The sequence below is a fragment of the Pristiophorus japonicus genome, chromosome 6 (assembly GCF_044704955.1).
Source record: "Pristiophorus japonicus isolate sPriJap1 chromosome 6, sPriJap1.hap1, whole genome shotgun sequence".
NCBI classification, from domain to species: Eukaryota; Metazoa; Chordata; class Chondrichthyes; family Pristiophoridae; genus Pristiophorus; species Pristiophorus japonicus.
The window spans coordinates 178,507,279-178,519,995 of NC_091982.1; positions in this window are offsets into that span (position 1 = coordinate 178,507,279).

Here is a 12,717-nt window from a genome sequence, read left to right on the forward strand (position 1 = left end):
ACACAAGCTTAGATTACATTCAGGAGTAAAATTATTGTAATTATTCCACAGAAAGTATCTAGATATGAGTTATTTTAAAATGTATCTTTAGTTAAAGCTTGCTTTAAAGGGGTTAGTTTAAAATATGGATCAGAAGTCAGACAAAGGGTGGTTAATATGCTCATTGTTTTTCCCAGAATAAAAAAATACAATTTGTCAAAGTATCTGGGTAAATCGGGAAACACCTCTCATTCATTGTGATGGAACCCCTTTGCTCTCTATTGGTCTGTGAGATGTGGAGCAGAAAAGAGAGGGGATCTTTGACTCAGGGGAGAGAGCTTTTTTGAAAAAAAGCAGAACTCCACAGAGAGTCAGGCAGCAAAAGTCAAGAGACTGCACAGAAAGGAGATTCAGCCCCAGATTGTAGGACAGAATGCAGGGAGGGGTTATTCTGTTTGAAACATAGAAAATAGGTGCAGGAGTAGGCCATTCGGCCCTTCTAGCCTGCACCGCCATTCAATGAGTTCATGAGTTAAGTAACCTGCTAAAGCGAAGGTAGCATTGAGTCTTCATTATTTTCATTTCATTATGCGAAGATAGATTTTTACGATTTGAACTAAGTGAATTGGATCATAGCTGTAGCTCAGCACGTTCACCTTACTGTGGAGTAAAGCTGCCTAATAATTTGAACCAAGCTTTATCTCATCTAGTGACAACTCTGTCCAACTTTTGGATAGCTTGAAGAAATAAAAGTGTGAAAGATACAGAGATCCAGTGCAGATCACGAGGGTTTCATTGTTACAACCCATGTCCTGCTATCATACAATTAGTTATTGGGCAGTGTGAGTCAACACATGTAAGAGCTTATGGGAGCGCCAGTCCTACTGAACCAGGGAAGGTATCTAGGACAGACCTAAGTTCATAGAATTCCTCTACAAAGAACTATCTGGAGATATACTATTCATGTCTAGGGTTTATTAGGGGCTAGAAATTCTGCAGCGCCCTGTTTGGGGCGGTAACTTTTGAAAAGTAGAAAAAGTAGCGCCAGGCGCTAATGATTCTCTCCTGCCGGGAAATTCAGCTTTATTCCTCCAAGAGGGAAGTGGAGCGCTAAATCAAGCACTAATCGAGAGCAGGGCGGTAGCGGCAGACCGCTGAACAACGTGGAATCCAATGCTAACAGCACCAAAGGGTGCTTCCCTCGCTTAAAGGGAAAGGCCAATGATGGTGCACAACTTAGTTCTCTGCATCTCTTCATTGCAAGGCGACCTGCAGGACTGCCATTACAGCCCCAAACACACTCAAAGTGGTGGGGTTGGACATCTTGCAGCAATAAAACAGCAAAATCTTTCAGCAGGCACCAGACTGATGCAAATAATAAAGGTTGGCCTTTAATTAGCGCTCCCCAAGCAGCCAGATGAGTTGGCAACGCCTCCTATTCCTGCCGTTGTTGATGCCCCGCGAGACAGCAGGGGGCAGGAGGCAATTTCACATCCGGGGCGGTAATGGGGCGCTGCGCACTTTATGATGTCATGATTTGCGAGGCGCTAGAAGCCCAAGTGATAAGTTTTAGCGCCAGCGCTAAACCGGCACTGAAGTTCGCGGGCGTCGCTGAATTCGCCACGCCCAGTCGCTAAACCCTTAGTGCCCCGTTACCGCCCCAGGCACTAACGGAGGTGCTAAGCAGCTGAATTTCTCCCCCTAGATGCCTAGAATTTAGCTGGCTTGAAACATCTTGCATTAACATGTCCAAAATTGCATTAAGTAATAAGAAAGAAAGATGTCAAACAACAAAATAATTTCTTTATTTTTATGATAATTTGATTAACATCATAATACTAATAAAAAGTATTCAAGGTACTTAAGCAGATATTATTAACTGATGGGATTAGTAAGCCAATAGTGTAGTTTTATTGATATGTTCAGAGCTTTACTGACTGCGCAATTCTTTCCACATTCAGAACGTTTATATGTATGAATTTGCTGGCCTCTGAAAGTCCCTTGAAACTATGAAACTCTTGCACATTTACTGCATAGACTCTCTTAATTTCTTGTATGTTGGGGGTATGATTAAGAAGTTTGCAGATGACACTAAAATAGGCCATGTGGTTGATAATGAAAATTGCAGATTGCAGGAAGATATCAATGTACTAGTCAGGTGGGCAGAACAGTGGCAAATGGATTCAATCTGGATAAAGGTGAGATAATGCATTTGGGGAGGTCTAATAAGGCAAGGGAATACACATTAAATGGTATAACACTGAAAAGTGTAGAGTAATAAAAGGACATTGGAGTGCCGGTCCACAGATCCCTGAAGGTAGCAGGCCAGGTAAAAATTGTAGTTAAGAAGGCATATGGAATATTTGCCTTTATTAGTCGAGGCATGGAATACAAGCGCAAGGATGTTATGCTTGAATTGTATAAAACACTGGTTAGACCAAAGCTGGAACACTGTGTGTAGTTATGGTCACCACATTGCAAGAAAGATGTGATTGCACTGGAAAGGGTGCAGAGGAGATTTACAAGAATGTTGCCTGGACTGGAGAATTTTGGCTAAAAGGAAAGATTGGAGATGCTGGGTCTGTTTTCTTTGGAACAGAGGAGGCTAAGGGGAGACCTGATTGAGGTGTATAAAATTATGAGGGGCCTGAATAGAATGGACAGGAAGGACCCATTTCCCTTGGCAGAGGGGTCAACAACCAGGGGGCATAGATTTAAAGTGATTGGGGGAAGGTATGGAGGAGATCTAAGGGGAAATTTATTTACCCAGCGGGTGGTGGGAATCTGGAACTCACTGCCTGAAAGGATGGTAGGCAGAAAGCCTCACCACATTTAAAACATACTTGGATGTGCACTTGAAGTGCCGTAACCTGCAGGGCTACAGACCAAGAGTTGGAAAGTGGGATTAGACAGATTGGCTCTTGGTCGGCCGGCGTGGACACGATGGGCCGAAATGGCCTCTTTCCGTGCTGTAAATTTCTATGATTCTATGATGTTGTTGACAGGTTCGGTGAGGCCTGATGTTACACCGTATCTTAGTTAACAGCATAGTTGTGAAAAGTATGCTCTGCAGTTCATCTGCGGAAAGTGGGTCAGCATCACAGAATGCTGTCAGTTTCAGTCGATCGGGCACCCAACCCAGTGTAAACTGAAGAATCACTGGGCTCCTAAGGTTTCTCGGTTCCAGGTAGCTTTGTGCTTGGCTTCAAAACACAAAAGCTGACTGCAAACCTTATGCAATGCTGGTTAGCACTCCACCTAGTGGATAATCTGTTATAAATAGCATGATATTTTCTGGCCCTGATTTTGTATAAAATAAGTAATCATTGTATTCGGAAAACAGATCAGAACAAGATGTACACCACACAGACTGCAGCGGTTCAAGAAGGCGGTTCACCACTCCTTCTCAAGGGCAATTAGAGATACGCAATAAATGCTGGGCTTGTCATCCTGTGAATGAATAAAAAAATGTAACTGTCACTACCAGCATAATTCATTTTATCAGAAGCAAGGGAATCACAGAATATGACGATAGAACAGGAAAGTGAAGTTGTGGTGAAGTGAAAAGATCAGACATGAATTTATTGAATGGCGGAGCAAGCTCGAGGGGCCGTAACGCCCACTCCTGCTCCTATTTCTTAGTGTTATATCAGGCATTTGGGATAATAACATAAGGTGCAATTCTGTTTAGCTTTTTTTATTTGTTCTTGAGATATGAACGATGCTGGCAAGACCATATTTATTGCGAAACTGAATAGCTTGCTGCATCACTTTAAAGGATGCTGAGAGTCAAGCATTTATTGTGGTACTAGCGTCACATATAAACCAGACCAAATAGGGATAGCAGGTTAAGTTCCCTGAAGAACAATAGTGAACCAGTTAGGTTTTTACAACAATCTGACAGGAATTGGTCTCTGATAATGGACCACACTTTACCCAGTTTTCTGGGGTCGAGTGACTCTGGATTGGTTCTTGGTCAGATCGCTAAAATCACAACCCCTATTGTTTCCTATGAAGTCATTCCAGGATGCTTGGGAATACTCTCTATTGGTGTGATATCACCAGAGCGGTGCAGAGGGGAGGAAGTCTGTCTCGAGGGTCTCCAGGCTGACAATAACACTTTTTAGAACAATGGTAAACCTGATTTTCATAACTATTGTGTTTTTGCATGAAATAGGGGAGCAGTTAAAATAAAACATATCATAGATTTTTCCATTGTTGGGACTGAGTTTTGTTTTGCATTTTAAAGAATGTGTTAATTGATGTTGACACAATTCTGTGATATAAAATTACGTCAAATCGGACAAATTTACTTCGTTTTGTAGACCCTAACAAAATAAAATTGTGCGTCCATGATTTTGGAAACTAGTGCAATTGAGGCCCAATTGTATCAAATTGTGCTCTTAGCTTCATTATAGAGCACCTATGCATGAATGCCTGATATTTGCTCCTGGGATCTGAAGCTCCCTGCCAGAAGTGTGATTTCATCAAGTCAGCGCTGCTGCTTCTGTATGTGCACAACACCTTGAGGCACTGAATGAAGGCCTCCTATTGAAAACTAATCAGCAGATGAGCATCCCCTCCAGAGAACCTGTGGCAGTCATTTGAATGAAGCAGGTGCAAAGCAGATGGTTCCCACTGAGGTCAAACAGTCAATCCTCATGAAGCACGTCCTCGAGCTGGCACTGTTCCATGCAGTTTTTTTTACACATATAATGATCACGGGCTGTCATTTTAGTTTAAAACTGATTCCCTACAGAGATCCTGTAAAGTTAATCTAAGATCCTAAAGGAAATCACAAGGGGAAGATTTCCTCTGTGCTCTAAGTATAGGGAATTCATAAACCTCTTCTTCATTCTACATTACAATATTGACCACACTTCCAAAGTATTGCATTGGTTGTAAAGCACATTGGGATGTCTGGAGGTCATGAAAGGCGCTAAATAAATGCAAGTATTTCTTTTTGATCTTTGGGGTTATGATTTTGTTGCAGCCAGCATGCCTTGATGCATTAGATGAAAAAGCTGCAGGAGAGTTTATTGATGGCTAATAAGGGAGTGGTTATGGAAATTGTGGATAATAGTGATATTAGTCATGGGACATTTACAAAACAAAATATTTCAAATGAAGTAACCAGCAGCATTCTTATTCCTATGCATCATTCATACTGAATTTCATAGGTACACTTAGCCATATTAAGCCCTGGATGAGTGCAGCCATAACAACACTCAAGAATCTCAACACCATCCAGTACAGAACAGTTAGGTTCAAACAGAAACCTTGCTACTCCACTCAATATCCACCCCCTTCATCACTAGCGCACTGTGACTGCAGTATATCTGATCTGCAGGATGCACTGCAGCAACTTTTTAAATCAGTATGTAGCTAGCCCAACTCGAGAGGGGGCGGTCTTGGATTTATTTTTGGGAATTAAGCTGGGCAGGTTGAAGGGGTATTAGTGGGAGAGCACTTGGGTGCCAGTGACCATAATTCAGTCAGATTCAAGTTAGTTATGGATAAGGACAAGGATAGGCCTGGAATAAAAGTCCCGAATTGGGGAAAAGCTAATTTTGCTAAGTTAAGGAGTGATTTGGCCATATTGGACTGGACACAGCTACTTGTGGGTAAATCAGTGTCGGAACAGTGGGAGGCATTCAAGGAGGAGACCCGGAAGGCGCAGGCCAAACATGTTCCCATAAAGAAAAAGGTTGGGAATAATAATTCTAGAGCCACCTGGATGTCGAGGGACTTACAGGGAGGATAAAGAAAAAAAGGGAAGTTTATGTCATATACCAACAGCTAAATACTATAGAATCTTTAGAGGAATATAGAAAGTTAAGAGGCAAAATTAAAAAGGATATTAGGAATGCTAAGAGAGAGCACAAGAAATTCTTGGCTAGTAAAATTAAGGAAAACCCTAAGATGTTCTACAAATATATTAAGAGTAAGAGGGTAACTAAAGAAAGGGTAAGGCCTATTAGAGACCATGAGGGTAATCTTTGTGTGGAGATGGAAGATGTTAGTAAGGTTCTTAATGAATACTTTGCATCTGTTTTCACAAAGGAAAGGGGCAATGCAGATACTGCTTTCAAGGAGGAGTGTGATATTCTGGGTGAAATAAATATAGTGAGAGAGGAAGTATTAAAGGGGTTTAGCAGCTTTGAAAGTAGATAAGTCCCCAGGCCCAGATAAAATGCATCCCAGGCTGTTGAGTGAAGTAAAAGAGGAAATAACAGAGACCTTGACCATCATTTTCTAGTCCTCTTTGGATCTGAGCATGGTGCCGGAAAATTGGAGGACTGCTAATGTAGTACTCTTGTTTAAGAAGGGAGAAAGGGATAGGCCGAGTAATTACAGGCCTGTCAGCCTAACCTCAGTGGTGGGAAAATTATTGGAAAAAATCCTGAAAGACAGGATAAATCTACATTTGGAAAGACAAAGATTAATTAGGGACAGTCAGCATGGATTTGTTATGGGACGATCGTGTTTGATTAACCTGATTGAATTTTTCGAGGCGGTAACCAGGAGGATTGATGAGGGTAATGCGTACGATGTAGTGTATATGGACTTTAGCAAAGCTTTTGATAAGGATCCACATGGCAGACTGGTCATGAAGGTTAAAGCCCAGGGGATCCAGGGCAAAGTGGCAAGTTGGATCCAAAATTGGCTTAGAGGTAGGAAAGAAAAGGTAATGGTTGATGGATGTTTTTGTGACTGGAAGGATGTTTCCAGTGGGGTTCCACAGGGCCCAGTACTGGGTCCCTTGCTTTTTTGTGGTATACATCAATGATCTAGATTTGAATATAGGGGGTATGATTAAGAAGTTTGCAGATGACACTAAAATTGGCTGTGTGGTTGATAATGAAGAGGAAAGTCATGGTCTGCAGGAAGATATCAATCTACTGGTCAGGTGGGCAGAGCAGTGGCAAATGGAATTTAATTCAGAGAAGTGTGAGGTGATGCACTTTGGAAGGGCTAATAAGGAAAGGGTATACACATTAAGCAGAAGGCCACTTAATAGTGTAGATGAACAAAGGGATCTTGGAGTGCTTATCCACAGATCCCTGAAAGTAGCAGGCCAGGTGGATAAGGTGGTTAAGAAGGCATACGGAATGCTTGCCTTTATTGGCCGAGGCATAGAAAATAAGAGCAGGGAGGTTATGCTTAAATTGTATACTACTTTGGTTAGGCCACAGCTGGAGTACTGCGTGCAGTTCTGGTTGTTGTATTATAGGAAGGACATGATTGCACTAAAGAGGATGCAGAGGAGATTTACTAGGATGCTGCCTGGAATGGAGAATCTTAGTTATGAGGACAGACTGGATAGGCTGGGTTTGTTCTCTTTGGAACAGAGGAGGTTGAGAGGAGACCTCATTGGGGTATACAAAATATTGAGGGGCCTGGACATAGTGGATGGTAAGGTCCTATTTCCATTGGTGGAGGGGTCTATTATGAGGCATAGTTTTAAGGTGGTTGGTGGAAGGTTTAGAAGGGATTTGAAGGGCGGCTTCTTTACGCACAGGGTTGTGGGGATCTGGAACTCGCTGCCTGGAAGAGTGGTGGATGCAGAAACCCTCACCACTTTTAAGAGATGGGCACTTAAAGTGCCGTAACCTGCAGGGTTACGGACCTAGAGCTGATAATTGGGATTAGACTGGATGACCTCTTTTGTTGGACGGAGCAGATATAATGGTAAGTACTGCAGGGAATAGAATACAGCCAGGGTGATGAGCTGGACTAGTTTCAGTTGCCTGGATGGGTCGGAGAGGAATTTTTCCAGATTTTTTTCTCCCTAATTGGCCTGGGTTTTTAATCTGGGTTTTGCCTCTCCCAGGAGATCACATGGCTTCGGTTGGGGTGGAGTGTAGAATGTTTCAGTATAAGGGGTGTCGCAGTTGTGTGAGGTGGACTGGTTGGGCTGGGTGTTCTTTGCCTTTCCGTCATTGTTCATAGGTTTATATAAAACCCATAGGGCTGCTGACCAAGGGCCGTGCGGCTCTTTGTCGGCCGGCGTGGACTCGATGGGCCGAAATGGCCTCATTCTGCGCTGTAAGTTTCTATGTTTCTAACTCACCAAGCTTACTTTGACAGCACCTCCCTCAAAACAAGAGCACCAACGTTCTTTCATCATTGCTGGGTTGATATCCTGGAATACCCTACCTAACATCATTGTGGGATCACCATGACCACTAGGACTGCAGTGATTAAAAGAAAAAGGCCCACCACTATTTGGGGCAATAATTGTGGCTTGACAGCATCACTCACAATCTGAGAACAAGAAAAGAAATTGCAAAAATCATCTCATAGTAAGGAAGCGGGTATCGTAGTTTCTAGTACAACTAAGTGAGAAGTTCACAATCCCATCATTCTGAAAATTCCTGTCCTATTCAGTATGTGGTATGCTCATATTCCAATTTTATTTGCCATTCTTTGGGTTACAATGAATCACCTAAACTTTTGTTATTATCAAAGACAGATTTACCCAATTAATGCCCTAGATGTAGTGAAATTTTCGTAACACAACAAATTTGGTTACACCTGTATTTATCAGAAAAAATAGACAACTTGCTAAAGAGATTCAGCAATCTACTTGTTTTCCATTGCTTTCTAAATGTCAACAGAAAAAACTCCTCATGCTGTTAATCACAGGTACTGTCCTACTGCAAGATACAATTACGCTGTTTATGATAGAAAAGGTGCAATTGCTAATATTTTAAATATGAAACTTAATTGAAATAAAGTTTTGAGAATTCACCTCCAGTTTATTTTGAATTGAGTCATTTGGAAAATACAATAAAACTTACAAATCCTGGGGCATTGGAACCGATTCTGGGGGAGGTGGGACCAGTACAAACCAGACGGTCTGCACCTGGGCAGGACCGGAACCAATGCCCTAGGGGGAGTGTTTGCTAGTGCTGTTGGGGAGGATTTAAACTAATATGGCAGGGGGATGGGAACCAATGCAGGGAGACAGAGGGAAACAAAAAGTAGGCAAAAGCAAAAGACAGAAAGGAGATGAGGAAAAGTGGAGGGCAGAGAAACCCAAGGCAAAGAACAAAAAGGGCCACTGTACAGCAAAATTCTAAAAGGACAAAGGGTGTTAAAAAAACAAGCCTGAAGGCTTTGTGTCTTAATGCAAGGAGTATCCGCAATAAGGTGGATGAATTAACTGTGCAAATAGATGTTAACAAATATGATGTGATTGGGATTACGGAGACGTGGCTCCAGGATGATCAGGGCTGGGAACTCAACATCCAGGGGTATTCAACATTCAGGAAAGATAGAATAAAAGGAAAAGGAGGTGGGGTAGCATTGCTGGTTAAGGAGCAAGTTAAGGCAATAGTTCGGAAGGACATTAGCTTGGATGATGTGGAATTTATATGGGTAGAGCTGCAGAATACCAAAGGGCAAAAAACATTAGTGGGAGTTGTGTACAGACCTCCAATCAGTAGTAGTGATGTTGGGGAGGGCATCAAACATGAAATTAGGGGTGCGTGCAATAAAGGTGCAGCAGTTATAATGGGTGACTTTAATATGCACATAGATTGGGTTAACCAAACTGGAAGCAATACGGTGGAGGAGGATTTCCTGGAGTGCATAAGGGATGGTTTTTTAGACCAATATGTCGAGGAACCAACTAGGGGGGAGGCCATCTTAGACTGGGTGTTGTGTAATGAGAGAGGATTAATTAGCAATCTCGTTATGCGAGGCCCCTTGAGGAAGAGTGACCATAATATGGTGGAATTCTGCATTAGGATGGAGAATGAAACAGTTAATTCAGAGACCATGGTCCAGAACATAAAGAAAGGTAACTTTGAAGGTATGAGGCGTGAATTGGCTAGGATAGATTGGCGAATGATACTGAAGGGGTTGACTGTGGATGGGCAGTGGCAGACATTTAGAGACTGCATGGATGAACTACAACAATTGTACATTCCTGTCTGGCGTAAAAATAAAAAAGGGAAGGTGGCTCAACCGTGGCTATCAAGGGCAATCAGGGATAGCATTAAAGCCAAGGAAGTGGCATACAAATTGGCCAGAAATAGCAGCGAACCCGGGGACTGGGAGAAATTTAGAACTCAGCAGAGGAGGACAAAGGGTTTGATTAGGGCAGGGAAAATGGAGTACGAGAAGAAGCTTGCAGGGAACATTAAGACGGATTGCAAAAGTTTCTATAGATATGTAAAGAGAAAAAGGTTAGTAAAGACAAACGTAGGTCCCCTGCAGTCAGAATCAGGGGAAGTCATAACGGGGAACAAAGAAATGGCGGACCAATTGAACAAGTACTTTGGTTCGGTATTCACTGAGGAGGACACAAACAACCTTCCGGATATAAAAGGGGTCGGAGGGTCTAGTAAGAAGGAGGAACTGAGGGAAATCCTTATTAGTCGGGAAATTGTGTTGGGGAAATTGATGGGATTGAAGGCCGATAAATCCCCAGGGCCTGATGGACTGTATCCCAGAGTACTTAAGGAGGCGGCCTTGGAAATAGTGGATGCATTGACAGTCATTTTCCAACATTCCATTGACTCTGGATCAGTTCCTATTGAGTGGAGGGTAGCCAAAGTAACCCCACTTTTTAAAAAAGGAAGGAGAGAGAAAACAGGGAATTATAGACCGGTCAGCCTGACATCGGTAGTGGGTAAAATGATGGAATCAATTATTAAGGATGTCATAGCAGTGCATTTGGAAAGAGGTAATATGATAGGTCCAAGTCAGCATGGATTTGTGAAAGGGAAATCATGCTTGACAAATCTTCTGGAATTTTTTGAGGATGTTTCCAGTAGAGTGACAAGGGAGAACCAGTTGATGTGGTATATTTGGACTTTCAGAAGGCTTTCGACAAGGTCCCACACAAGAGATTAATGTGCAAAGTTAAAGCACATGGGATTGGGGGTAGTGTGCTAACATGGATTGAGAACTGGTTGTCAGACAGGAAGCAAAGAGTAGGAGTAAATGGGGACTTTTCAGAATGGCAGGCAGTGACTAGTGGGGTACCACAAGGTTCTGTGCTGGGGCCCCAGCTGTTTACACTGTACATTAATGATTTAGACGAGGGGATTAAATGTAGTATCTCCAAATTTGCGGATGACACTAAGTTGGGTGGTAGTGTGAGCTGCGAGGAGGATGCTATGAGACTGCAGAGTGACTTGGATAGGTTAGGTGAGTGGGCAAATGCATGGCAGATGAAATATAATGTGGATAAATGTGAGGTTATCCACTTTGGTGGTAAAAACAGAGAGACAGACTATTATCTGAATGGTGACAGATTAGGAAACGGGGAGGTGCAAAGAGACCTGGGTGTCATGGTACATCAGTCATTGAAGGTTGGCATGCAGGTACAGCAGGCGGTTAAGAAAGCAAATGGCATGTTGGCCTTCATAGCGAGGGGATTTGAGTACAGGGGCAGGGAGGTGTTGCTACAATTGTACAGGGCCTTGGTGAGGCCACACCTGGAGTATTGTGTACAGTTTTGGTCTCCTAACCTGAGGAAGGACATTCTTGCTATTGAGGGAGTGCAGCGAAGGTTCACCAGACTGATTCCCGGGATGGCGGGACTGACCTATCAAGAAAGACTGGATCAACTGGGCTTGTATTCACTGGAGTTCAGAAGAATGAGAGGGGACCTCATAGAAACGTTTAAAATTCTGACGGGGTTAGACAGGTTAGATGCAGAAAGAATGTTCCCAATGTTGGGGAAGTCCAGAACCAGGGGACACAGTCTAAGGATAAGGGGGAAGCCATTTAGGACCGAGATGAGGAGGAATTTCTTCACCCAGAGAGTGGTGAACCTGTGGAATTCTCTACCACAGAAAGTTGTTGAGGCCAATTCACTAAATATATTCAAAAAGGAGTTAGATGAAGTCCTTACTACCAGGGGAATCAAGGGGTATGGTGAGAAAGCAGGAATGGGGTACTGAAGTTGCATGTTCAGCCATGAACTCATTGAATGGCGGTGCAGGCTAGAAGGGCCGAATGGCCTACTCCTGCACCTATTTTCTATGTTTCTATGTTTCACATAATGAGGGAAACAGCTCAGGGAAACCTACTGATACATGCTGTAAAATTCTGAAAACTATACATGCTCAGAATGCAAGGAGGTGGTTGCTAACTTCCTTCAAGTGTTATAGCGAAGCAGTGCCAGGCATATGTGCACAGAAATCTGAAGGAAGTCTGTGTTAGTGGACAAATAGTTACCCTGCCGGAGGGATCCAGTGTAATCTGTCATTGGCTTAAATTGCCAACTATATTTGATGGACATCATTCATGACATTCTTTCTGTGGTGGTTGATGCCAGTGTCCCCTCAGTGATAGTCAGTGCCAGCAGCATGTCACCTTCGTCTGACACTGATGGGTTCTAAGCATCGTAAAGTCTATGCATTGACAGTGTTTCTGAAGTTGTGTCAAAATGTGTCCAATTGTGTCTATCTTACATGTTGCAACTATTCTTTATGGGTGTGTTTAATGAATTCCAGTCAAATGAGATTACTTGCACCATCATGTTTTGGTAACAAATATTTTATGCTGCAACCCTAAGTGTCAGCACTTGTGAACTAATTATGCATTTTGCATGGTATTTAACACATTTGGCAGTTATTCGTGCAGACTTGCTATCCCAACTATGAAGGCACATAAGCCACTTTTTTTTATACTGCCGTTTGATTAGACCAGGTTCCAGAAGATCAGCATCTGTGAGCCAGCTCCCAGCATTTATACTTCGAAAGGTTACTTACAGCA